Source organism: Musca autumnalis, unplaced genomic scaffold, assembly GCF_047663935.1.
Source record: "Musca autumnalis isolate F117 unplaced genomic scaffold, ASM4766393v1 scaffold_3, whole genome shotgun sequence".
Classification (NCBI taxonomy): domain Eukaryota; kingdom Metazoa; phylum Arthropoda; class Insecta; order Diptera; family Muscidae; genus Musca; species Musca autumnalis.
The window spans coordinates 48268237-48291890 of NW_027411866.1; the positions used below are offsets into that span (position 1 = coordinate 48268237).

The 23654-nt window shown below is 37.1% G+C and overlaps 1 protein-coding gene across 10 annotated transcripts in view; it reads left to right on the forward strand.

Annotated features, from left to right (window-relative positions):
- The first annotated feature begins 7789 nt into the window (after positions 1 to 7789).
- spdi (sperm antigen with calponin homology and coiled-coil domains split discs) overlaps positions 7790 to 23654 on the forward strand; it is an 83436-nt gene continuing 67571 nt past the window's right edge. The window contains exons 1-2 of one of the 10 annotated variants that reach the window (XM_073974960.1): positions 7790 to 7850; positions 9111 to 9280. The gene's annotated coding sequence lies outside the window, so the exon portion shown is untranslated. Of the gene's footprint in view, positions 7851 to 7894; positions 8023 to 8100; positions 8480 to 8978; positions 9046 to 9094; positions 9281 to 23654 lie in introns of those variants that run through there. The other 9 variants (XM_073974959.1, XM_073974965.1, XM_073974961.1 and 6 more) reach the window with 9 other exon arrangements.

The window sequence follows — 23654 nt, forward strand, 5'->3', positions numbered from 1 at the left end:
TACTGTACACTTGTAGTGATTCAACTGCATCCGCGGATGCAAACTTTTTGCTGGGTATAGGTAAATGCGTCAGCCCAGCTGATCGAATCTAAAACGTCAAAAACTAGGAATTCGACATGAAAAATCAAAACATGATTCGATAAGTAGACAAACACAAGCGATAAAAAAATTTTGACAGTTTACATTAGTCCCGGTCCACACTAGAGTGATTTCATTGAAAAAATTGCATGAAATTATGTGTCTCTAGATCGACCTCATAGTAGATTAAAATCATAAAATTGCTGTAGTGGGGAATTCGATTTAAGAACACCTAATTTCATGAAACTTTTTAATGAAATTCACGTTAGTGTGGACCGGGATGCACTTAATTTTGCTTCCACAGCACACAGCTAGGATGCACTCCATTTTCGATCCAAATCACAACTTAAGATGCAGTGTTTTGGATTGAATTTAAAGGCACTCTTCGGATTGCATTTTTAGTCAGTCTAAGGATGCAATAAAAATGCAAGCCATTGCGAAATATCCCAGAATAAATAATGCATTTATTATTTGTGTAAAACAATAATACAAAGAACTTTATTATATAAACACAAATTAAAGAAGGTTTTCTGGATAAAAAAGGTTTTCATTAAATTCAATCACATTTGAGTTTACTTTCTCCGTTCTCCAATTAATCCAAGCGCATCTGATTTTGCTTCATAATCCTAAAGGTTTTTTATGTTGTCTTCCCATCACTATTTCAGCTTTCGACATGGAATCCAACTGGACTCCACTCCATTAAAAATTTCCGTCTCGTGAATTACCGCAAAAATGTTCGCAACTTAAGTTTTTATTTGTTTATTTTATAACAAATTCTTAGAAATGTACACACTCTCTCTTATTTTTAAAATAAATGACTTCCCCAGCGGTGGGTAGGGATCAACCAACTGTTTTTTTGTAGGGATCTCTGAAGCAACTGCTTATAAATTGTATCCAACGGAGTGCATTTTTCATAACTCGTTTTGACTGCATCGAAGGATGTTTTGAAATCATAACTCCACATGCACAACTTCCAACATTTTTTGCTGGGATCTTTTTGTGCTTGTTTTGTTATTAATATTTGCTTGAGAAAATAAAAATGAAAGGAAATGGAAGAAAAAACTTGCAGCGAATAACAAAAAGAGGCAACACAACAAACATAGAAAACCATGTACATGGGTTTCACTACTTCATACCCCTCGCCTAGAAACTTGACTTCGCCATGTTGATCATCGACTTATAGCAAGTTTACATTTACGAAATCCACTCGATTTCAACTGTCAATTCCATTGCTTAAACGTCAAATGAAATCCAATGGATTTCAGATGAGTTTTTATTTGACGTATACGCAAAGGAATTGACAGTTGAAATCGAGTGGATTTCGTAAATGTAAACCAAGCATTAGATGTTATTATGGCTTATAGTACGGTTACACTGGAGTTTTTTGCGAGGTTAACCCACTTTGAGAGGATTTGTTTGACGTTAGTGCTATGGAATTGACATTTGAAATCCGAACCTACTGGGTTAATCCGGTTAAGTGTAACCGGGGTATTAATACCCGGTTTGCACTTAACCGGATTAACCCAGTTCGTTGGGTTTCAAATGCCAATTCCATCATCAAATAAATCCCCATATAGAAGGTTAACCCGGCAAAAAGCTCTAGTGCAAACGCAGTTGAAGTCATTTCGCATAAAAAAATAAAAAACGGCCGAGCCAGGGCAAAACCTATATCTCTGCGTCTTGCGTGTGCGTTAAAAAAAAAAAACAAAATACATGTATCTCAATTTGAAATACATGTATTTTGTTTTTGTATTTTTGAACGCACACGCAACACGCAGAGTTATAGGTTTCGCCCACAAATTGTAACTAGGTTGTCATTTTCCTTTTTACCCTGCGTCATGGCAGAACTACCAGGTAGTGGTATCACACCAGCTGATCGAATATGAAAAGCCAAATCCCTTTATAAAAAATTATGTTTGTTGTAATTTCCCCAACAACATAAAGAAATTTTTGACATAACATATTCAAAATTTTACGACGCCACTACCTGGGTAATTGTGCCATGCCCTGCGTTTACACTTATCAGGACAGTTGAGTTCATCTATTGGTTGTCAAAAACCCGAAACTTGCTTGTGTGATGTAGGCGTCCCGACAACTGCAAAACAGTTGTAAAATTATGAAATAAATCATCGATTTCTTTTTGCCTTCCATTCAAATATTTTGTGTTTCTTCATGTTCTTTTGTTTTCAACACATTTCAATCATTATCTCACCTTCTTTTTAAAAAAATGTCAAACATTTGTTATCCCCACTGTCTGTGAAAAAATAATGGACAGCTGGGAGACAAACGACAAATGTTTTTATGTGTTAGTAAATCAGAGTTGTATTTCAAGACAAATTGTCTAGTGTAAACGCCAAGTAAGGTAGAAACAGAATCAGCTCGTTGCTTGCTCTAAAGATACACGCTGAAACTTTCATACGAAACTTTCCCATTATTTTGGCGTTTATAGATCGAGTTCCATACTAATGTGATTTTATGAAATTACTATATTGGGAAACTCGCCCTAAGAACGCCAAAATAATCGGAAAGTTTCGTATAAAAGTTTCAGCGTGTGGCTTTAGAGTTGCTTTCCAAATGTTAAATTGTAAATTAATGCCAGAGCCTCTTTGCAATTCCGCCGCCGTTCCCCCATATAATTTGACATTTGGAAAGCAAGCCAAGCAAACAACGAGCTGAAGGCCAGAACAGAATCAATCGTCGCTCGCTTTGCTTGTTTCCCCAAATGTCAAATTATAAGGGAATGCCAGAGCCTCTTTGCAAATCCGCCTGCGTTCCCCTTTAGGAGGCTCTGGCATTCCTTTGTAATTTGACATATGGAAGCAAGTCGATTGATTCTGTTCTGGCCTTTATATAATTTATTTATGCCCGTAATTTCTACGCGTAGTTATCTATGAGTTCATAGCTATCCCCCGTGTAAGCAAAGTTTCATGATTTCAATCCATAGTCCCGGTCCACACTAGAGTAAATTTCATTAAAAAATTTCATGAAATTAGGTGTTCTTAGGCCGAATTCCCCATTACAGCAATTTCATGATTTTACTCTACAATGGAATTCAATCTAGAGACTCATAATTTCATGTTCAAATTTCAGTGAAATTATTCTAGTGTGGCCCGGGACATAGGTAACGTTACCGGGTCGACAACGGCCGTGTTACTTACACCAAGGATTTTCCAGGTTGATCGTTGCCAATGTGTTAAAAATTGTAAAACACTTATATGTGGCAATGTTTTTACGAAATCATGAATGAAAATCACCAATGTTACCACATGGTTTCAAAATTTACAGCCTCAGTAAATGGCACGTAGAAATTACCAAACGCGTAGGTAAAGATAACTAATAGGTAGCTACCTACCCGGTTACCTAGGGCTAGAAATTACGGGCATTATTTAGGCATTGCCTAAATTGAATTAACGCATTCGCAATGAACGAAATGCAATTATCAGGTATGTGATGAATTTCGAATCGATTTGCAATGAAAACGATTTGTCCAAAACGACTGAATTGTTTTTAGATATGATGGGATCCGCATCGAATTTCAATTCCACGTTGTTTCAATTTCATTAAATTCCCACAAACAAAAAATGGCCTGGTGATCCCTAATCTGCAGTTTAAAGAAGAAAAATAGAAATAAAAACAATTTTTTAGTCTTGGCGATGGCAAAAGCCGAAAAAAATTAATAACAAATAAAATAAATTTGTTCTTGTTTAAATTGGCCTATATGGAAGTTTAGAATGGAAATTCTTGTCCAATTACATGAGGAGAAGTTTATAAACAATGCAAACAATCTAGAGGAAAGAAACATGTTCAAAGTAGATTTTTTGATCCGTGTCTTTTTATCGAAATATCAAATATTTTTTTAACAAAATATACTAAATATAGTGCAAATAAATGTAGATTTATCTATTCTATATCCGTGTTTAAATCTCAAGCTTTTTTTCCTAAAAAAAGTATCAAAATTCATTACATCGTTTATAAATCGACCACAAAAATATGACCGTTTTCAAAACGAGAAAAATAAACGATTATCGAATTGCATCACACGTCTTTTTGATAATTTTTTCCATAGAACAAAATGGAATATGAAACCGATATCGAAAACAATTCGATGTCGGAAAAGGTACATGCATCACACCTACAGTCGTTTTTGGCTCGTTTTGAGATCGAAATCGATTTCCATCACATACCAGTATGTATATGTTAACATATGGCCTTTTCATGTACTTTATAAAGTGGTAAAAGTTGGAAAAGTCATAAACGATTTTCATATAAATTTTGTGTACGGGAACGCAAAATGTGTAAAAGTTGTAGAAATTGTAAAAACTTTTTTAATTTTGGAACAGAGCTATAATATTACTCTACCATATTTGCATGATTTTTTAATACAAATGTTTGATGTGTCGTCGTGCGGCTATAGAACTGGTTCGAACAACAAAGAGAGAGAGAGAGAATGGCGGAACCAGCAAAGAAAATCCGAGAGAAAAATAATCAAATTCATAACTAAAGATCCCTACCTTTTGAGCATTTGATGGCTAGCATTTATTCTCCCACCGATTCCATTTTTTTACTCTCACTCTCCCACCGACAGTGTTACCGATTCCTAAAAACGGCCCAAAACGACCTAAAACGGCCCAACATTAAAAATTAAAACAAAAGTATGTATATTTCTCATAGATACCTTCTATTACTTTTAGAAAAATCGAAAAAATATTGTCTTTTACTACAACCTATGTCGCAAAAAATTGTCTGAGATATAATGCATGGTAGAACAAATACAAGGTAAAGTTAATACTACAACAAATACAACTCGAACAACAACCACATAGGAATTTGTTTTTGTTTGTAAACCTTAGTGTCAACGTAAATGTAAACAAAACAAGGAAATGTCTATAAATTATTGGAATTTAAAAAACTAATAATTTTTCACATTTGATTGAATATTTTGGAAAACATGAATGAAAACTCGTTAGATTTTCAATTTGAATGTTTCCATATCATTCCACTAAATGCATAATTTCTCGCAGAAAGTAGAATACTTGCAAAAATGTTTCGGGTCGCTGGTAATTCATTGAAAAAAGAGAAGATGTTTCAATCATTTGCTTTTGAAAACAAAAAAGCACATGTTTATTAGGGCTTTATTCTTTTCAAGTTTAAGAAAATACCACACATATTAACAAATATTGTACCGCCTCTATAAGCGGTGTTTTAGTGTGCGGCATGTCGTTCGGACCTGGAGGAGGTTACATGTCAATGATATGAAGCCGTCTTTATGGGAAATAGTTTTTTTTCTGATGAATAAATTTGTTCTTCAAAAATATATATCCCTAATATACATCGAACATAGAAATAAATACATAAAATGTCGAATGGAATTTGACACTAACACTACAACCCAGTTCAGTCAGCTGGGTATTGCTGCTACCTTTTCTTGTTCTACCATGGATATAATGATTGGAAGGCAACAGTTTATTGTGATTTGAATGTGCGTGTTTCTCGAAACGGCGTTTTTGAAGTCGGTGCCAACGATAGCTCTAAAACGAATTGACCGATCTTCATATGACTTTATTATTCATGTTAATAAGCTCACATGAATAATAATAGCCCTGTTCCTTTACGTGCAAGAATCCTCAAGTTTTACCACTTTTTACTCGAAAAGCGTTCCTTTACTTCAGACACCATGCAATTCATATGGGAGCAGTTTAAAACTTTTACTACTTTTGCCGGTTTTACCATTTTCAAAAGTAAAGGAACAGACCAAATAATACATAAAACGATTGCCTTTAAGGGGTTACATCTACTTGTAACTTTCAAAAAATCGCAAAAAATGTTATTGGTTTATTTTGAATTGAACCGATTGACCGATCTTCATATGGTTTGGTGAGCTTATAAAATACATAAAAAGCTTGTCTTTAAGCGAGATAGATTTTTTTTAAATTGTTTTGCCCTATTTGTGAACAAAAAACGGTCAATTTTTTTCTTTAAAATAGAAATTTTAATTTTGACAGCTCACAATTGTCTTTTAAATCGATTTTTTAAAATTCTGTTTCGCTTAAAGACAAGTTTATTAGTTTCTTAAAACGCCCACAATTTTTTTCGTTAAAATCGAAATTTTGACTTTGACAGCTAAACATTTTTTAAAAATATTTTTTAAATCTGTTTTATTAGGTTCCTAAAACGCTTACAAAAATATACTATGATCGGCCCATCCGTTTTCGAGCTATCGTTGGCACCGCAAAACGCTGTTACAAAAGGATGGTTTCGCCGATAGCCATTTACCTCAAGAATATTCACTATTTTTCAACAACAAAAATTCCAAAGGTATTTTAAGATGTGCTCTTTGAGATGAAAGAAAGTATAGTTTCACCGAGTCTTAGCAAATTCCAATCTGTTACTATTAAATCGGGGTCACATTCTGCAAGTCTGGGAAAATGTAATACCTGGTTCATAATAGGCAAAACTTCGTTTGAGGTTACCTTATATGGAGTTATTGTATTTAGTAGTTTAAGGGCCATTATGGATGGATTTGAAAACGCAAAAAAAACAATTTGCATGCATTAAAAGTGTAATTTTCACACTTAACGTTAATACAAAGAAGGTCCTCCTTCAATTTTAATCAGTACTTTCAACTTTAAGTTAGCCGAAACGCTATAGATCTGTACGCAAAATCCAAACTATAACAAAAGAAGAGTTGTAATAGAGGGGGGTATTTGGGTCACTTTTATAGACTATTCTCTTATTATTTTGATCTAGTAATTTAATATAAAACTCCAAAACAGCAAATTTTATTTCAAACTTTTCATTTTCTGTTAAGTAAGAGTGCATAAATGTAATTGCCTGCTTTGTGCCTACAAATATTTATGAAGTTACGAGCTGGTACGATTTTGTTTGTAGTCAATGTCAATAAATTTATGCTCTTTTTTATTTATTTTTTATAAAAAAAGACAATTTTAGTTGACACATGGATATAAATAGGATAAACCTGAACTATCTGCTTGAAATTCATTCTTAAGGTTGTTAGTCCCCCCGGTCCACACTAGCGTGAATTTCATTAAAAAATTTCATGAAATTAGGTGTTCTTAAATCGAATTCCCCACTACAGCAATTTTATGATTTTACTCTAATATGGACGTCGATCTAGATACGCATAATTTCATATCAAAATTTCAATGAAATTACTGTAGTGTGGCCCGGGACTTATTTATAGGTAAAATATATGCCAAAAATAGAAAAAAACCTCTAGCTTGGCATGATTCCGTTGCCACCAATTTACTATGAACTTTTTTTATTTATGAGCACAATGCATGAATCTTTACCACATACTTAAGTATCGCGAAAAATATATTTCAAACCCCGGGTAACTAAAAGTTAAAAGTGACAATTAAACTATATAAATTATATTTTTAATGCCACCAAATTTCTTTATTTTACGTTTTCAAATCCATCCAATAGTAAAAGTACGCATGTAATAATAGTCTAAAGACTAATATTTGATATTTTATAAAATATTATTTAAAATTATTAGCATCGGCCCAAAATTAAAAATTATTTTTTATTCGGCCCAAATTTCGGCCGAAATGCCCAAAACGGCAACACTGCCCACCGATTCCATTTTTTTACTCTCACTCTCCCACCGATTCCACTCTCTCTTGCGAATGAGGAATCAAAACAACAAACAACAACACGTAAAAAACCAACTAACTGACGTTTTCTTGGCATTATTTTAGAAAATTTCAAAGCGGGTGGTTGTATCGTATCGTTTAAACACACAAAAAATAGTAATATATATATTGATAAATTTAATTAATATATAAAAAATATTAATATATAAAAAATAATAATATATATATTATATTATTTTGAATAATTGGAAGCTTGGAAAAATAAAAGTGAATAAAAGAAGAAAATCTTAAGAAAAAGTTATCGTCGCATGTTGCGGTACGGCGTTCGGTTCGTTGTTTTTTCTTGTTGTTGTTTTAATTAAACTTTAATTAAAAACAATTGAAATTAATTAATGCGCTCCATACGAAAAAACATGAATTTATTAAGAGCTAAAAATATGTTTTAAATACAAATAAATAATGCAAGCAGACGAATGTTGCTGAATGCAATAATTTTTGTTGCAAATTGTTTGATGGTTGTGTGTGTGAATGAGTGTGCAGTGTTTTGTATGTGCTACAATTGAAAAGAAAAACGACGAATGACAGCTGGGCTGGCTGGCTCTATTGGACCATGAAGTGAATTGGGAAAAATCATTAGATGAAAAATTGAGCGATTTGTGGTCGTTAAAAAATGTTTGTATTTCTTAGAGATTTTTGTGCGAATTGTTTTAAAAATTACAATCTGACGGAATAAAATTCACTTTCTAGTGGAAGAAAAATATAAGTGTAAAGCAAATTGAAAATAGGTATTAAGTTTTAGTGAAGCCTTTAAACGTCCTATATGCATGCAAGTCTGCAGTATTTTGCCTTCGTTCCTGCCATTTTCCCACCAACCACCAAACAACTACAGCGCAAAACAACTTAACGTGTTTTGTCTTGTATTTGTGGATTTGTGGGCTTTATAAAACAAAAAAGAAACAAGAAAAATAATAATAACAACAACAAAAACATCATTTGTATTGTTGCAACGGTTTCTAACGTAATTAGCTTTTCCTCTTGATGTGTTTTGTTGTTTTTGTGTTGTGTTTGTTGTGTTGCATACCGCCTTTAATTTAATTAAAACTTGGAGACACAGAGTGTATTTGTGAAAAATAAAGCGCAAGAGAGGGAGAGAGAGAGGAAAAACTAACTGTTTTATTTTCTCCATAAGAAAATTGTATGGTCTCCAATCAAAGAGAGTGTGTCAAGAGGAAAAGTCTCCAAAAGTTTTGTGTCAAATGTCAATTAGAGATTGTGCAGTGCAGTATCATTTTTATGTCACATTACAACAGTGATGATCAACATAATGCAGGCATTTCTTTTGCAAAATAAAGTGTGTCAAAAGTGAAAAAATCTTATGTAAAAATATTAATAATTAAAAGTTCATAATTTTGTTAGTTTAGCTGCGAATTCGATTTTATTTATCTATCAACGAAACAATTAAAACTTAATAAAAAGAAAAATTAATAACAATAATACCAAACAACTTTGACATAACTGAAAAATTAGCTATAATTGATTAAATTAAGCAATCATTTTGGACTTAACGGCAATCAAACGATTATTGGGTAAGTTTTATTTTAACATTTGCCTTTATTACGGAATTCTTTGTTTTGCGTGTGAAATCATCGGATACAATAATTTTTTTGAATATTTTCTATTTTGCAATAACTTTCATTTTCAATATCTACAAACAAAAAGAAATTTTTATACAAAAAGATTCCCGTCTTCTACGTTAATGGATGGATGGATGTTTGGTGTATTGATCAATTTATTCACATAACGACAACAGCAAAATACAAAAAAAAAACCAAAACAAATCAGCATAATTTTGCATTTAAATGAATATCGTCGTAAATAAACCGGAGAAACAACAAGAAGAAATAAAACAATAACAAAACAATTTCTATTGTTTTCTGCTGCATACGAATTAAAACACAAAAAGACATTTCAAATGCAAGGTCTGAGAAAAAAAGTAACCAAGAAATTCCAATAACGAAAACAAAACAAACGTCATTTGTACATTCAACCCACCACTTAAGAAGGCTGAGATATAACCATAACCATTTGAGGCAAAAAATAACAACATTTCTCATCCACAACTGTACTGTGACACCCAACAGTATATTACAACAATATTTTGCAGTTCTTTTGTATCATTATTATTATTTTTGTTGTTGTTGCATTGCGTTGTCAAAGTCTTAGGTCTCGCATGCATTTCTTCTCTCCCCACAATGAAATTTCCTCTCTGTTTTTTTTACAAAGGTTTTTTACTCCTTGTGACAACAGCTGCCTATAAAAAGGCATATTTTCCTATTTTACTGAATTAACCACCTTTTTGGCCTTAAAATAGAACATTGAACACCACCAACCAGAAGCAGCAGCATTTTAGGTAGCTTCACAATAAATGTAAACACCTTTTCGATTTGTTTTTTTTTTTTCATAAGAGTCGGCCTTTTATATTTTACTTTCTTTTTTATCCCCAACCCAATGTTCTTATTTCCCACGACAGTTGTTGTTGCTGTTATATGTCTGGCTTGTTGTTTTTGTGTGTCACATTTCATTGTTTGTGCGTGAGTGTGTGTTTGAAGTGCATAAAATGCATCATTACCCTTTTTTATTGGTGCAATGAAAAAAAGGATGTTTGTTGTTCTTTGAGGAATAAGAGTTGCCACTCTGTTGAAATACAAAATAAACAATTACACTCAGCAAGGTGCAAGCCACATAACCAGTCGATCCACGGGAACAAGTCTAGTTTAGGGACACCTCTTGGATCGGGCTGAAATTTATACCATAGGTAGTCCTTGGGACCCTGATCACAGCGATATATTGTTTTTCCGGGGGAAGTCCATAGTAAAATAAAATCCAGGTGAAGGTCCGAAGAGCTACCTATGGTAAAAATGTCAGCCCGATCCGAAAGGTGTCCATAAACAAGGTAATGGTGTTAAAGTATGACATTTCCGAAATGTCTAGACCCATGTCTCGGTAAATATGGACTTCACCCGGGAATATTATACATTGTTGTGATCAGGGTCCCATTCCAATAGGATAGGTCCCGTTCCGATAGGTGCCCTAAACGAGATGTATTATAGAACTTATAATCAAGGATGTCATTTTGTTTAGTTCTTGGATGATAGTAAATGTTTGAGTAGCTTTCAGTATGGTTTTCGGCGAGGACGCAGCACTACATTGCATTTGTTGCACATAACAGACTTAATCAGGGATGTTTTTAATGACACGCGCTATGTACGTTGAACGGAGCAACCGATTTGCTTTGAATCTTCTAATACTTTGTCGAAACCTAGTTTAACTTTGAAAATGGACCATTTTCAGTCTTTCGGTCTTCTCCTTAGGTTATCTATCCACAAAAACTTCAACAATCCCAGATTGACCCGGAACCACACAACATCCGTGTTCCGGCCAGCGGCTGCCACCTCAGTGTACATATGCTCAAAAACAACTGCAGCTTACAGCCTTGTGATGTTTACAACGCACTGAAGAAGGATCTCACCAGAAGTTGAGGTGGGGGATTAGATTTCCTATTGCACCAGTCTGTTTAATACAGACCTATCTCACTTGAGCCTGACTCTAATGACCCGTACATGGAATGTATGGGGGTAGCAGTCAGTTGTGGAACTACCGAGGTAGAGTTGCTGAACGTATACATACCGCCGAGCAATAGTTGTATCTCAGATCTCGAGCTTGACATTAGCCCGTTTTTGGAAGGTCATACTCGTCTGGTCTTGGGGGATTTTAATGTGACCTGAGGGGTACAGCGCTGGCTGAGCATATTGATAGCTCTACGTTTTGCTCGGTCAATGAGAACGCCACTACCAGGATTAGAGGAAAGTGTCACAGTTCGCCAGACATAACCATCGTGTCACCTGATTTGACAAATGACGTAGCCTGGCGACCCGTCATTTCTCTTGGATCAGACTATATACCCATAATTACCTGAACTCCGCACATTCGTCAATCATGGGAAAGCTGATTGACCGAGTTTCAGAGAGTTCACCAATCACCGTTTCGGACATCTACCCAATCCTTCTCATGTTCCGGTAGCGGAAAGGACTTTGCGAGGCATCATCACTGCTGCAGCCGATCCTCATATACCATCTGGTCGAATACCCGAAGTAAGACCAAACTTCCCAGCAGAGGCGACGGGATTAGCAAATGAGCGTGATAAGCTTCGTCGAGCCATCCACACCAATGATGCACAAAATAATATGTGTGACTGTAGTATTTGTGCCATGAATCGACGCTAGAGTACTGATTTGTTCATAGCTGATCCACACTGACCTCAGGGTCAGAGAGCTGACACTGGAAGATAGCAGGTTGGTTGGGGACCATAAACGAAACAAAAGGTTAAATCATCTGAAGAGTTGCAACATTGGTGCCGGTATAAGTGAATTGTGAGCAAGATAGGACCTCAGTCATGTTTGGCGAAGTTACGTTGACTGACCCGAAGAAGTGCGCAACTTATTTCAATCGGCAGTTTGTCGAGAACCTCGGGAGTGACAGGACGAAGAGAAGAGTACTACGTCGCATCAGATCTCTTCCTGTCGAGGATGTACCACGACAGTTTCCAATGGATGATGTTGCGAATGCCATCTGGAACGTTAAATCATCCAAAGCATTGGCGCCTGATGGAATCTCCGTGGTAATGCTGAAACAGCTGGATGAGCCGGGAGTGGAGTATCTTACTAAAGTTCTCAACCTGTCGCTAGCCACTCTCATTGTTCCCGAAGTTTGGAAAATGGACAGGATGGTCTCGCTACTGAAACCAGGCAAGGTGCCAGCAAACGTGAATCGTTCAGGCCCATTTCGTTTTTGTCGCCCGTAGCAAAGATCCTTGAGGCCTTAGGCTTCCCCAGCGTCAGAAATAGCTATCTAGTTGCCGATCAGCAGCGTTGATTCCGTAAGCAGCACAGCACGACAACAGCGCTGCACGCCATCTCCACATATATTTAACTTGTCTAAAGGGAGTTCCCCAAGATGGGCTGATATCTCCGGAACTGTTTAACCTCTACCTCTCCTATATTCCGCCACCTCCAGACGGCATTGAGATCGTATCATATGTGGATGATTGCACGATCCTGGTGCCAGGTACCTTCCCTGATGACATATGTGATAGACAGAACCCCTATTTAAACGATCTTACCGCCTTTTGCCATGCGAGGAATATGCAGATATCCGCCACTAAATCTGTGGAAACTTTGTTCGCCACATGGACAGCGCAGGTGAGAAGAGAATAGAAGATCAGGGTCGATGGTAGCAGAATTCCGACCACAAACTGCCCCAAAATTCTAGGGGTCATATTCGACACCACTTTCACGTCGTCCTCGCATGCCACAGCTATCTGCGATAAACTGAAATGTAGGAACAAGGTCCTCAAGTGCCTCTCCGGCAGCACTTGGGGTGCAGATAAAGAAACACTTTTGATCACCTATAACGCGATAGGTCGGTCTGTGGTAAGCTATGTGGCGCCAGTTTGGTCCCCGAATTTAGTTGATACGCATTCGAAAGACATTCAAACTTGTCAGAATTCCGCCCTGAGAACAGCAACAGGATGCCTACTCAAGTCTTCAGTGGACCATCTACATGAGGAGGCAAAAATTCTTCCAGCACAGCAACACAATGAGATGCTTTCGTTGCAGTATTTGCTCGGGTGTTACCAATCACCATCTGCAGGCTAGGTCCGACACATCCAGGTATATCAGGAAAGATATTAATGCTCTAGAGAGGGAGGTCCAACAATATAGGAGAGAACCCCTAGATCAACGGGCATATCAGGCAGGTCTGAATAGCATTCACACGGACGCAGTTGTTAAGGACATAAGCAAACACAGTGTGAATAAAGTCCTCGGAGTACATCCCCATCTATCGCAGCTGAGGAGCGTCAGCTGCCACGACAAACCAGAGTAGTTTTGGCTCAACTACACTCGGGATATTGGTCGCGCCGAGCAAAACATCTGCCCAGTATGCGGCATGGGCCTGCACGACACACTGCACCTATTCAACTGCCCTGCCAAACCTACTAATCTAACTCCAGTGGATCTATGGTTACATCCCATCGAAGCAGCCACTTTTCTGGAACTGGAGGTAGGCCCAGAGCCAGATTGAGCAGAAGAACGAATACGCAAATACACAATAATAAACACAATTACAACAACAACTCTGGCTTATTGAGTTGTGGGTACGGAAATGTTGCGATGTGAATTTATTTTTACGTATACACAATGGAATTAACATTTGAAACCCGGTGGGTTTATTCAATCTTGTTCCATATGACACAGTCGCCTTAACTCCAAAAGTGTGCAAACATCCGTCTAGTATTTGATATAGCCCGGCACAGCTTCCTGCATTTTCAGCTGCTTTGCCAAACTTACTGAATTATGTAAAAATATACTGTTTTAACCATACAATTAGAATATAAAACTGGCGCCCAACGTAGACAACTGCATTTTTCAACTGCTTTGTCAAACTTACTGAACTTAATATGTACCTACCTACCTACCTGAAGATTGAAACATAGTTTAAGATATGGAAACAAACTGTTTTAGCCATACAATTGAGAGTATAAAACTGGCGCCCAACGTGGACCACTGCATTTTCAACTGCTTTGCCACACTTATTGAACTAACTAAAACTAACCACACCCTAGGCTTGAAGATTGAAACTTAGTCTAACATATGGAAACATACTGTTTTAGCCATACAACGTGGACAGCTGCCTTGTCAAACTTACTGAACTTTGTAAAAATAACAACAACCCTAGATTTGAAGATTGAAACATAGTCTAGGATATGAAAACAAAATATTTTTAGCTATACAATTAAGAGTATAAAATGGCCACATCCACAGACTTGAATATTGAAACATAGTCTAAGATATAAAAACAACATTTTTTAGCCATACAATGAAAGTACAAAACTGGCGCCCAACGTGGACAACAGCATTTTTCAACTGCTTTGGCAAACTTATTGAACTAAGTAAAAATAACCACATACCTAGTCTTGAAGAGTGAAACATAGTCCAACATATGAAACGTACTGTTTTAAGGTGCATTACGATAACTTTTAAATTTAAGTCCCAAGACACAAACCACGCAGTTGGCAGAGCGCTAGCAGCGCACAACATTAAAGCTATTGCAAAATTGATTTTGCTACAAAATCGGATTTATTTACTCAATTCAGCCTAAAAAGGATCAAAAAGGACACTTTTTACTAATTTCTATTGTTTACCAAGTAATCCCGGCTCTATGGTTATTTACAACCTGTATGTAATAACAGAAGTATAGCGATCGGTCATTTGCGTACTACGTCCACAAGGACAATGCTGCAAGGACAAAATAGATACCAATGGAAAGCTCTTGAAGAGTAGCATCTACTGAAATAATAAAATATTCGAATAGTTCAGCCATTTTGGGAGGTTACCCTTAGTCAGGACGATTATTCTAACTCCTGCGTCCGCAAGGACAATTCTGCATGGTCAAAGAGGGTACCAATGGAAAGCTCTTGAAGAGTAGCATCTACTGAAATAATAAAACAGTCGAAAAGTTCAGCTAGTTTTCAAGATATTTGACCATTTTGGCGGTAACCCTTAGTCAGGACGATTATTCTAACTCCTGCGTCCGCAAGGACAATTCTGCATGGTCAAAGAGGGTACCAATGGAAAGCTATTGATGAATAGCATCTACTGAAATAATAAAACAGTCGAAAAGTTCAGCTAGTTTTCAAGATATTTGACCATTTTGGCGGTAACCCTTAGTCCTGACGATTATTCTGACTCCTGCGTCCGCAAGGACAATTCTGCATGGTCAAAGAGGGTATCAATGGAAAGCTATTGATGAGTAGCATCTACTGAAATAATAAAACAGTCGAAAATTTCAGCTAGTTTTCAAGATATTTGACCATTTTGGGAGGTTACCCTTAGTCAGGACGATTATTCTAACTCCTGCGTCCGCAAGGACAATTCTGCATGGTCAAAGAGGGTACCAATGGAAAGCTCTTGAAGAGTAGCATCTACTGAAATAATAAAACAGTCGAAAAGTTCAGCTAGTTTTCAAGATATTTGACCATTTTGGCGGTAACCCTTAGTCCTGACTATTATTCTGACTCCTGCGTCCGCAAGGACAATTCTGCATGGTCAAAGAGGGTATCAATGGAAAGCTATTGATGAGTAGCATCTACTGAAATAATAAAACAGTCGAAAATTTCAGCTAGTTTTCAAGATATTTGACCATTTTGGGAGGTTACCCTTAGTCAGGACGATTATTCTAACTCCTGCGTCCGCAAGGACAATTCTGCATGGTCAAAGAGGGTACCAATGGAAAGCTCTTGAAGAGTAGCATCTACTGAAATAATAAAACAGTCGAAAAGTTCAGCTAGTTTTCAAGATATTTGACCATTTTGGGAGGTTACCCTTAGTCAGGACGATTATTTTAACTCCTGCGTCCGCAAGGACAATTCTGCATGGTCAAAGAGGGTACCAATGGAAAGCTATTGATGAGTAGCATCTACTGAAATAATAAAACAGTCGAAAAGTTCAGCTAGTTTTCAAGATATTTGACCATTTTGGCGGTAACCCTTAGTCCTGACGATTATTCTGACTCCTGCGTCCGCAAGGACAATTCTGCATGGTCAAAGAGGGTACCAATGGAAAGCTATTGATGAGTAGCATCTACTGAAATAATAAGACAGTCGAAAATTTCAGTTAGTTTTCAAGATATTTGACCATTTTGGGAGGTTACCCTTAGTCAGGACGATTATTCTAACTCCTGCGTCCGCAAGGACAATTCTGCATGGTCAAAGAGGGTACCAATGGAAAGCTCTTGAAGAGTAGCATCTACTGAAATAATAAAACAGTCGAAAAGTTCAGCTAGTTTTCAAGATATTTGACCATTTTGGGAGGTTACTCTTAGTCAGGACGATTATTCTAACTCCTGCGTCCGCAAGGACAATTCTGCATGGTCAAAGAGGGTACCAATGGAAAGCTATTGATGATTAGCATCTACTGAAATAATAAAACAGTCGAAAAGTTCAGCTAGTTTTCAAGATATTTGACCATTTTGGCGGTAATCGTCAGGACTAAGGGTTACCGCCAAAATGGTCAAATATCTTGAAAACTAGCTGAACTTTTCGACTGTTTTATTATTTCAGTAGATGCTACTCATCAATAGCTTTCCATTGGTACCCTCTTTGACCATGCAGAATTGTCCTTGCGGACGCAGGAGTCAGAATAATCGTCAGGACTAAGGGTTACCGCCAAAATGGTCAAATATCTTGAAAACTAGCTGAACTTTTCGACTGTTTTATTATTTCAGTAGATGCTATTCATCAATAGCTTTCCATTGGTACCCTCTTTGACCATGCAGAATTGTCCTTGCGGACGCAGGAGTTAGAATAATCGTCCTGACTAAGGGTTACCGCCAAAATGGTCAAATATCTTGAAAACTAGCTGATCTTTTCGACTGTTTTATTATTTCAGTAGATGCTACTCTTCAAGAGCTTTCCATTGGTACCCTCTTTGACCATGCAGAATTGTCCTTGCGGACGCAGGAGTTAGAATAATCGTCCTGACTAAGGGTTACCGCCAAAATGGTCAAATATCTTGAAAACTAGCTGAAATTTTCGACTGTTTTATTATTTCAGTAGATGCTACTCATCAATAGCTTTCCATTGATACCCTCTTTGACCATGCAGAATTGTCCTTGCGGACGTAGGAGTCAGAATAATCGTCAGGACTAAGGGTTACCGCCAAAATGGTCAAATATCTTGAAAACTAGCTGAACTTTTCGACTGTTTTATTATTTCAGTAGATGCTACTCATCAATAGCTTTCCATTGGTACCCTCTTTGACCATGCAGAATTGTCCTTGCGGACGCAGGAGTTAAAATAATCGTCCTGACTAAGGGTAACCTCCCAAAATGGTCAAATATCTTGAAAACTAGCTGAACTTTTCGACTGTTTTATTATTTCAGTAGATGCTACTCTTCAAGAGCTTTCCATTGGTACCCTCTTTGACCATGCAGAATTGTCCTTGCGGACGCAGGAGTTAGAATAATCGTCCTGACTAAGGGTAACCTCCCAAAATGGTCAAATATCTTGAAAACTAGCTGAACTTTTCGACTGTTTTATTATTTCAGTAGATGCTACTCATCAATAGCTTTCCATTGGTACCCTCTTTGACCATGCAAAATTGTCCTTGCGGACGCAGGAGTCAGAATAATCGTCAGGACTAAGGGTTACCGCCAAAATGGTCAAATATCTTGAAAACTAGCTGAACTTTTCGACTGTTTTATTATTTCAGTAGATGCTATTCATCAATAGCTTTCCATTGGTACCCTCTTTGACCATGCAGAATTGTCCTTGCGGACGCAGGAGTTAGAATAATCGTCCTGACTAAGGGTAACCTCCCAAAATGGTCAAATATCTTGAAAACTAGCTGAAATTTTCGACTGTTTTATTATTTCAGTAGATGCTACTCATCAAGAGCTTTCCATTGGTACCCTCTTTGACCATGCAGAATTGTCCTTGCGGACGCAGGAGTTAGAATAATCGTCCTGACTAAGGGTTACCGCCAAAATGGTCAAATAACTCGGAAACTAGCTGAACTTTTCGACTGTTTTATTATTTCAGTAGATGCTACTCATCAATAGCTTTCCATTGGTACCCTCTTTGACCATGCAGAATTGTCCTTGCGGACGCAGGAGTTAGAATAATCGTCCTGACTAAGGGTAACCTCCCAAAATGGCTGAACTATTCGAATATTTTATTATTTCAGTAGATGCTACTCTTCAAGAGCTTTCCATTGGTATCTATTTTGTCCTTGCAGCATTGTCCTTGTGGACGTAGTACGCAAATGACCGATCGCTATACTTCTGTTATTACATACAGGTTGTAAATAACCATAGAGCCGGGATTACTTGGTAAACAATAGAAATTAGTAAAAAGTGTCCTTTTTGATCCTTTTTAGGCTGAATTGAGTAAATAAATCCGATTTTGTAGCAAAATCAATTTTGCAATAGCTTTAATGTTGTGCGCTGCTAGCGCTCTGCCAACTGCGTGGTTTGTGTCTTGGGACTTAAATTTAAAAGTTATCGTAATGCACGTACTGTTTTATCGATACATTTTTAGGGTATAAAACTGGCGCCCAACGTGGAAAACTGCTTTGCCAAACTTACTGAACTTTGTAAAAATAACAACAGTCCTAGATTTGAAGATTGAAGCATAGTCTAAGATGTGGAAACAATCTTTTTTAGCCATACAACGACAGTATAAAACTGGCGCCCACTGTGGACAACTGCATTTTTCAACTGCTTTGCAACACTTATTGAACTAAGTAAAAATGACCACATCCATAGACTTGAAGATTGAAACATAGTCTAAGATATGGAAACAAACTTTTTTAACCATAAAACTGAAAGTATAAAATTGGCGCCCAACGTGGACAACAGTTAATTTTTCATGCTATGCCATTATAACCTTGCATTATCTTCAACCCAATATTTGTTATAATTAACGTATTTATCCCACAATAACACTGCATTTATGGTTAATTTAATAATTTAACACAAAAAAGTTTTTTTTACTCATTTTGTTTACTCCTTTTCACCAGTGCCATTAGAAATCACATTAACAAAAACTGTAACAACACTAAAAACCAATGTTTAATTAACCAATAAAAAAGAAGAAATAACAGAAAAAAAAAAACGAAATAAGTTATGTATACTTTTCACCTATTTCTTCTCGCATAATTACCATCATTACACTTTGACTCTTCCTCCTCTCAACGGGTGGTCGGTCGGACAACGGCGGCGGCCTTTGTTTGTGTGCTGTTGTTGATGGTATTGGGTTAATTACTTGCAGTCGGGCAGAGATGAGAATGGTTTTCATTCGTTGGTTGAGCATTTCAGGTGAAACTTTATAATAGCGAAGCGTAAATTTTCACTTGTTTAGAAATGTTAAGCTTCGTTGAACTTTTTGTGGAAAAAATTAAGCTACTGCCGGTGCGATTGTTTTATGAGTTGAGCGAGCTGAAGACCTAAGCAATCAAACTTAATCCCGTTTGATTGCTGAGGTCTTCAGCCGTTTGCTCGCCCAAATCATAAAACAATCACAGAAGCAGCAGCTTAATTTCTGCAAATATAATTTCATATTCTTCTTTCATCTATGCATGCAGCTCTTTACTTTTTGTTGTTATTTTTTTAATATACCTATTACGTATAATTTTCACGCCATGCTTGTATGTAATCGTTGATGCAGTAGCTAGACAAAACTATGAAAATTTATTTACATACCTAGAGTCTTGTTTTATTTCTATTTTTATACCATATTTTCATACATTTATAACAATTGTTGTTTAATGTTATTGTTGTTGATTTCTGGTTATTTGGCGTTTTAAAACTATACACCACAAACAACAACAACAGCACCAGCAACACACTTGATGATGGAAAGAGGAGGAAAATTGACATATGGCAAGGAGGAGAGAGCGCTGGTGGTATATTGGCGTGATAAACAGACGCTTACCAACAAATAGGTATTAAAAAAAACTACTCTATGACATGCTAGAAATAGTCGGTGCACATGCGCACATAGCTTTGGTTGGTGTGCACGTTATGTGCCGTTAGCTTAGAAACATAAATAATGAATGAATGAACGGGCGAACGAACGCTTGAATGAATTGACTTAACAGTTGTGGCGGCGTTAGTTGCGGTTGGACAGACAAAATGGAATGGTACTAACATGGTGTTTGGAGGACAGACAGACTTCAACAACATCAACGACGACCACGATGACAACAATAACGACATGCTGAATGAACAACAATTGACGTCATTTGCTCTACTAATGTTTAAAAAGAATAACAATAATAAATATAAAAGTAATAACATTGCCAACAACAGCAACAACAATAGTTAAAAAACACATAAATTATTAATTTTAATAGCGCATATCTTGTCACATTTATTATATTAATTATTCCAACTAAATTTTATTAAGCGCACATAAAATTAAATTTATAAAGGTTTGTAAAGTCTTCTACATGAAGGAGACCCTCGTTTTATTTAAGAAGGGACCTACTCATCTATTAGGAGAATTAATCATGTTCTTTAATCATTTCAAGTTTTCCTAACAGGCTGAATTCAAGTTTTCCTAACGGAAACTCAATTCAGCCAGGCTGAATTCAAGTTTTCCTAACGGAAACTCAATTCAGCCAGGCTGAATTCAAGTTTTCCTAACGGAAACTCAATTCAGCCAGGCTGAATTCAAGTTTTCCTAACGGAAACTCAATTCAGCCAGGCTGAATTCAAGTTTTCCTAACGGAAACTCAATTCAGCCAGGCTGAATTCAAGTTTTCCTAACGGAAACTCAATTCAGCCAGGCTGAATTCAAGTTTTCCTAATGGAAACTCAATTCAGCCAGGCTTAATTCAAGTTTTCCTAACGGAAACTCAATTCAGCCAGGCTGAATTCAAGTTTTCCTAACGGAAACTCAATTCAGCCAGGCTGAATTCAAGTTTTCCTAACGGAAACTCAATTCAGCCAGGCTGAATTCAAGTTTTCCTAACGGAAACTCAATTCAGCCAGGCTGAATTCAAGTTTTCCTAACGGAAACTCAATTCAGCCAGGCTGAATTCAAGTTTTCCTAACGGAAACTCAATTCAGCCAGGCTGAATTCAAGTTTTCCTAACGGAAACTCAATTCAGCCAGGCTGAATTCAAGTTTTCCTAACGGAAACTCAATTCAGCCAGGCTGAATTCAAGTTTTCCTAACGGAAACTCAATTCAGCCAGGCTGAATTCAAGTTTTCCTAACGGAAACTCAATTCAGCCAGGCTGAATTCAAGTTTTCCTAACGGAAACTCAATTCAGCCAGGCTGAATTCAAGTTTTCCTAACGGAAACTCAATTCAGCCAGGCTGAATTCAAGTTTTCCTAACGGAAACTCAATTCAGCCAGGCTGAATTCAAGTTTTCCTAACGGAAACTCAATTCAGCCAGGCTGAATTCAAGTTTTCCTAACGGAAACTCAATTCAGCCAGGCTGAATTCAAGTTTTCCTAACGGAAACTCAATTCAGCCAGGCTGAATTCAAGTTTTCCTAACGGAAACACAATTCAGCCAGGCTGAATTCAAGTTTTCCTAACGGAAACTCAATTCAGCCAGGCTGAATTCAAGTTTTCCTAACGGAAACTCAATTCAGCCAGGCTGAATTCAAGTTTTCCTAACGGAAACTCAATTCAGCCAGGCTGAATTCAAGTTTTCCTAACGGAAACTCAATTCAGCCAGGCTGAATTCAAGTTTTCCTAACGGAAACTCAATTCAGCCAGGCTGAATTCAAGTTTTCCTAACGGAAACTCAATTCAGCCAGGCTGAATTCAAGTTTTCCTAACGGAAACTCAATTCAGCCAGGCTGAATTCAAGTTTTCCTAACGGAAACTCAATTCAGCCAGGCTGAATTCAAGTTTTCCTAACGGAAACTCAATTCAGCCAGGCTGAATTCAAGTTTTCCTAACGGAAACTCAATTCAGCCAGGCTGAATTCAAGTTTTCCTAACGGAAACTCAATTCAGCCAGGCTGAATTCAAGTTTTCCTAACGGAAACTCAATTCAGCCAGGCTGAATTCAAGTTTTCCTAACGGAAACTCAATTCAGCCAGGCTGAATTCAAGTTTTCCTAACGGAAACTCAATTCAGCCAGGCTGAATTCAAGTTTTCCTAACGGAAACTCAATTCAGCCAGGCTGAATTCAAGTTTTCCTAACGGAAACTCAATTCAGCCAGGCTGAATTCAAGTTTTCCTAACGGAAACTCAATTCAGCCAGGCTGAATTCAAGTTTTCCTAACGGAAACTCAATTCAGCCAGGCTGAATTCAAGTTTTCCTAACGGAAACTCAATTCAGCCAGGCTGAATTCAAGTTTTCCTAACGGAAACTCAATTCAGCCAGGCTGAATTCAAGTTTTCCTTACTGAAACTCAATTCAGCCAGGCTGAATTCAAGTTTTCCTAACGGAAACTCAATTCAGCCAGGCTGAATTCAAGTTTTCCTAACGGAAACTCAATTCAGCCAGGCTGAATTCAAGTTTTCCTAACGGAAACTCAATTCAGCCAGGCTGAATTCAAGTTTTCCTAACGGAAACTCAATTCAGCCAGGCTGAATTCAAGTTTTCCTAACGGAAACTCAATTCAGCCAGGCTGAATTCAAGTTTTCCTAACGGAAACTCAATTCAGCCAGGCTGAATTCAAGTTTTCCTAACGGAAACTCAATTCAGCCAGGCTGAATTCAAGTTTACCTAACGGAAACTCAATTCAGCCAGGCTGAATTCAAGTTTACCTAACGGAAACTCAATTCAGCCAGGCTGAATTCAAGTTTTCCTAACGGAAACTCAATTCAGCCAGGCTGAATTCAAGTTTTCCTAACGGAAACTCAATTCAGCCAGGCTGAATTCAAGTTTTCCTAACGGAAACTCAATTCAGCCAGGCTGAATTCAAGTTTTCCTAACGGAAACTCAATTCAGCCAGGCTGAATTCAAGTTTTCCTAACGGAAACTCAATTCAGCCAGGCTGAATTCAAGTTTTCCTAACGGAAACTCAATTCAGCCAGGCTGAATTCAAGTTTTCCTAACGGAAACTCAATTCAGCCAGGCTGAATTCAAGTTTTCCTAACGGAAACTCAATTCAGCCAGGCTGAATTCAAGTTTTCCTAACGGAAACTCAATTCAGCCAGGCTGAATTCAAGTTTTCCTAAAGGAAACTCAATTCAGCCAGGCTGAATTCAAGTTTTCCTAACGGAAACTCAATTCAGCCAGGCTGAATTCAAGTTTTCCTAACGGAAACTCAATTCAGCCAGGCTGAATTCAAGTTTTCCTAACGGAAACTCAATTCAGCCAGGCTGAATTCAAGTTTTCCTAACGGAAACTCAATTCAGCCAGGCTGAATTCAAG